Consider the following 5,442-nt stretch of genomic DNA (forward strand, 5'->3'; position numbering starts at 1 on the left):
ACTCTGTAATATATTGAGCCGGGAGCCAGAAAATTCTGGCGGCGACCGAGGCCTCCGCGGCCGAGGAAAAGGTCATTGGTAAAATTACATGTTAAATTAACATGTGTATTAACACAGGCTGGGAGAAGCAGGCATTCTGGACTTAGAAAAATTTCGAGCAGGGGCCCGAGAAATTCTCCCGGCTACGAGGCCTCCGCGGCCGGGAGAACTCTCGGCGCTCGGGCTCCGCGTCTACACATGGGGAGCGGGCAGCCAGAAAATTCTGGCGGCGACCGAGGCCTCCGCGGCCGAGGAAATGGTCCTTGGTGATTTTACATGTTAAATTAACATGTGTATTAACACAGGCTGGGAGAAGCAAGCCTGCGGGTCGCTGCAATATATTGAGCGGGGAGCCAGAAATTTCTGGCGGCGACCGAGGCCTCCGCGGCCGGGGAAATAATCCTCGGTAATTTTACATGTTAAATTAACATGTGTATTAACACAGGCTTGGAGAAGCAAGCATGCGGGACTCTGCAATATATTGAGCAGGGAGCCAGAAAATTCTGGCTGCGACCGAGGCCTCTGCGGCCGAGGAAATGGTCATTGGTAATTTTACATGTTAAATTAACATGTGTTTTAACACAGGCTGGGAGATGCAGGCATTCTGGACTTAGAAAAATTTCGAGCAGGGGCCAGGGAAATTCTCCCTGCGACCGAGGCCTCCGCGGCCGGGAGAACTCTCGAAAACCACCTCGTTCGTGGTTGTTTGTCGTGCGGGGCGAATCGGGAAATCTAGCAAATAGCTGAAGACATTCTCCCGGCGATGGAGGTCTCGGCGGCCGGGAAAAACGCCCGCGCTCGGGCGTTGCGCGCCCCCTTGGCAAGGCCCATTTTGCGTTATATAGGGGGTAGTGGTGTCACGAGGGGAAAAAATTAACATGTTAAATACTGCTCCCAGGCAATTGTAAAATGTCTCGGCGACGGAAGGCACCACTACCCGGCATATTTACGCCCCTCGGACTCCGTGCGCCAGCCTGTAATAGCGAATCGGGACTTAGAAAAAAAATTCGAGCAGGGAGCCAGAACATTTTCCCGGCGATCGAGGCCTCCGCGGCCGAGGAATTTGTCATTGGTGATTTTGCATGTTAAATTAACATGTGTATTAACACAGGCTTGGAGAAGCAAGCCTGCGGGACTCTGCAATACATTGAGCGGGCAGCCAGAAAATTCTGGCGGCGACCGAGGCCTCCGCGGCCGGGGAAATAATCCTCTGTAATTTTACATGTTAAATTAACATGTGTATTAACACAGGCTTGGAGAAGCAAGCCTGCGGGACTCTGCAATACATTGAGCGGGGAGCCAGAAATTTCTGGCGGCGACCGAGGCCTCTGCGGCCGGGATAATAATCCTTGGTAATTTTACATGTTAAATTAACATGTGTATTAACACAGGCTGGGAGAACTAGGCATTCTGGACTTTGAAAAATTTCGAGCAGGGGCCGGAGAAATTCTCCCGGCGACCGAGGCCTCCGCGGCCGGGAGAACTCTCGGCGCTCGGGCTCCGCGTCTACCCATGGGGAGCGGGCAGCCAGAAAATTCTGGCGGCGACCGAGGCCTCCGCGGCCGAGGAAAAGGTCATTGGTAATATTACATGTTAAATTAACATGTGTATTAACACATGCTGGGAGAAGCAGGCATTCTGGACTTTGAAAAATTTCGAGCAGGGGCCGGAGAAATTCTCCCGGCGACCGAGGCCTCCGCGGCCGGGAGAACTCTCGGCGCTTGGGCAGCGCGTCTACCCATGGGGAGCGGGCAGCCAGAAAATTCTGGCGGTGACCGAGGCCTCCGCGGCCGAGGAAATGGTCCTTGGTGATTTTACATGTTAAATTAACATGTGTATTAACACAGGCTGGGAGAAGCAGGCATTCTGGACTTAGAAAAATTTCGAGCAGGGGCCGTTGAAATTCTCCCGGCGACCGAGGCCTCCGCGGCCGGGAGAACTCTCGGCGCTCGGGCTCCGCGTGTACACGCGTCAAGGCCCATTTTGGGTTATATAGGGTGTAGTGGTGTCTCTGGAGGGAAAAAATACACGGTAAATATTGCAGCCAGAGCCTATGGCAATCTGTTGGCGACCGAGGCCTCCACACCCCGGCAAATTTTCGGCTCTCGGACTGTGTGTATTCCACTGGAGACAGGCCTGCGGGACTGTGCAGTATATTGAGCGGGGAGCCAGGAAAATCTCCCGGCGACCGAGGCCTCCGCGGCCGAGGAAATGGTAATTGGTGGTTTTGCATGTAAAATTAACATGTGTATTAACACAAGCTGGGATGAGAGGAATTTGGCGGCGACCGAGGCCTCCTCACCCCGGCAAAATATCAGCTACCGGGCTCTGCATATTCCTACAGAAGCAGGCCTGCAGGACTCTGCAATATATTGAGCGGGAACCAGAAAATTCTGGCGGCGACCGAGGCCTCCGCGGCCGAGGAAAATTGTCATTGGTGGTTTGCATGTAAAATTAACATGTGTATTAACACAAGCTGTGACCAGAGGAATTTGGCGGCGACCGGGGCCTCCACACCCCGGCAAAATATCAGCTACCGGGCTCTGCTTATTCACATTCAAGCAGGCATTAGGGACTCTGAAAAGTTTCGGGCGGGGAGCCAGAAAATTCTCCCGGCCACAGAGCCCTCCCTCCCGAGAGTCTGTGTAAATGCCTGTTATACAGGCCCCATGAATTCCAGCCTTATAGGTTATTTTAAGTCTCCGTTCGTGGTTGTTCGTAAACAACTGCGATTCGGGATTTTGACCTATTTCCTATGATCATGTTCCCGGAAGTTAGCCAGCCTCTTTCAGTCAAAATCTCATATTTTGGGTACCTTTGTGAACCCATCGATAGGCCCATTTTGGGTATATTAGGGGGACATGCAATCGGGAAAAATTGGAATTATTTGCAATATGGAAAGAATATGTACATAAATGAAAAGGGAGTCCCCCCGAGTTTTCTCGCCCTATATATATTGCAAAAATATCCAATTAATTATTGTGGAACCTGTAGCACCTTTCTATGAAGCAGAATTAACATTACAGAACGGTTTGAATGCTACCACCTCAGTTTCTCTACAATGCATTGGATTTCAAAGAGGTGAATTACTGTGGATGGTACTGTTGTATGGCTAACAAATCGTCTGGGAAACAATGCAGAATTAAATTAAGAAGGTTGTATGTTTTCTGTTACATGGTGGAGGTGCCCTCTAGTACACAGTAAAATGTTTTGTGGACTGCAGCTCCTTGAGGAATTAATTCAGTATGGGTCTTGTAGTGGTCTGAAAGTGGATGATGAAAAAGAATGTATAATGGTATTCAGAGCACCTCGCGGTGAAGCGGACATGCTACCTCAAAATGCTTGATTGATTCATGCCCAGTTCCCCCAAGAAGCGGTACATTGAAAAAATTGATTTACTTTGTGGATGATACTAGCAAATACTATCCGCTGGGGGAAGTAAGCAGAAATTTGGTGGTCGTATGTTTGTTACATGGTAGAGGTGCTTTCTAGTACACAATGAAATGCTTGGTGTACCGCTGCTCCTTGAAGAATTAATTCCATATGGGTCTAGCCGTGGTCTTAACTGTGAACACGAAGAACTATCTAAAGTGGCCTATCTGTCTGAACTGCAATACACAAGCTGCGAGCCAATGCTATACCTTTCTCAGGTAACGAGCTCTTGTGCGGCGATTCGATTGGATGCGAAATGGTGGGGAACGCGTGTCCGGTCGTCTTAACCAAGTAATGGTTCCCCTCTGTTAACAATGAAATGTTTGATGGATCGCAGCTCCCTGAGAGACAAGTTTCAAAGGGGTTAGTCGCGGTCTTCAATCCTGGCCAAGGTGCAGTCACCATCTATAAGAGATACCTGCTTTACTGAAGGGTAGCAAGAGTTCCCTTGCCCGCATGTTGCTCCGTGGGGGTATATCAGTATAAAGGTAGAAGAAGCCATGATCGGAGCTTCGGTGGATGAGATTGGCGGAGAAGACATGTTCTTGTCTATCTGGTAGATCAGGGGGGTGGCAGCTGATCCGGAGAAAGCAAGCGGACTCCCGATGTTCCGTCGACTCCCAATGTACACTTGAAACATGCACATTTGGGTGGCGAGGGGGCGTTGTGGCCATCCGAAAACATGTCTTCATCTCTCTTATTGGTGGACCGCTGCTCCTTGAAGAATTAATTCCATATGGGTCTAGTCTTGGTGATAACTGTGAACACTAAGAACTATCTAAAGTGGCCTATCTGTCTGAACTGCAATACACTAGCTGCGAGCCAATGCTATACCTTTCTTAGGTAACGAGCTCTTGTGCGGCAATTCGATTGGATGCGAAATGGTGGGGAACGCGTGTCCTATCGTCTTAACCAAGTAATGGTTCCCCTCTGTTAACAATGAAATGTTTGATGGATCGCAGCTCCCTGAGAGACAAGTTTCAAAGGGGTTAGTCGCGGTCTTCAATCCTGGCCAAGGTGCAGTCACCATCTATAAGAGATACCTGCTTTACTGAAGGGTAGCAAGAGTTCCCTTGCCCGCATGTTGCTCCGTGGGGGTATATCAGTATAAAGGTAGAAGAAGCCATGATCGGAGCTTCGGTGGATGAGATTGGTGGAGAAGACATGTTCTTGTCTATCTGGTAGATCAGGGGGGTGGCAGCTGATCCGGAGAAAGCAAGCGGACTCCCGATGTTCCGTCGACTCCCAATGTACACTTAAAACATGCACATTTGGGTGGCGAGGGGGCGTTGTGGCCATCCGAAAACATGTCTTCATCTCTCTTATTGGTGGACCGCTGCTCCTTGAAGAATTAAATCCATATGGGTCTAGTCTTGGTGATAACTGTGAACACTAAGAACTATCTAAAGTGGCCTATCTGTCTGAACTGCAATACACTAGCTGCGAGCCAATGCTATACCTTTCTCAGGTAACGAGCTCTTGTGCGGCAATTCGATTGGATGCGAAATGGTGGGGAACGCGTGTCCTATCGTCTTAACCAAGTAATGGTTCCCCTCTGTTAACAATGAAATGTTTGATGGATCGCAGCTCCCTGAGAGACAAGTTTCAAAGGGGTTAGTCGCGGTCTTCAGCCCTGGCCAAAGGTGTTTAGAAATGAATACTTTTCGGACCAGTGGGCAAATTAGTTCACAGCGAGCCCACGGGCCAACGGTCTGCTCCCGCAGTGGGCCGCGCCCGAATGTGGGCACCGATCATATAATTTGAAATCCACTCGCCAAGTACCATGCGAGTTTCTAAGAGCGCGATATATTCGCCAGTGAAAGCCTTGGAAGTTTGGCCTCGCCTACTCCCTAGGAAAATTAATTAGAGATGGAAGGAAAGACTTTGCAATTGCAAAGCGGGTGTCGATATTGGGAAGTCGCCCCCGTACTTGTTGATACAGAAGGAAAAAAAAATGTACATCATAAGATT

The sequence above is a fragment of the Bacillus rossius genome, unplaced genomic scaffold, assembly GCF_032445375.1.
Source record: "Bacillus rossius redtenbacheri isolate Brsri unplaced genomic scaffold, Brsri_v3 Brsri_v3_scf753, whole genome shotgun sequence".
In the NCBI taxonomy this organism is placed as follows: Eukaryota; Metazoa; Arthropoda; class Insecta; order Phasmatodea; family Bacillidae; genus Bacillus; species Bacillus rossius.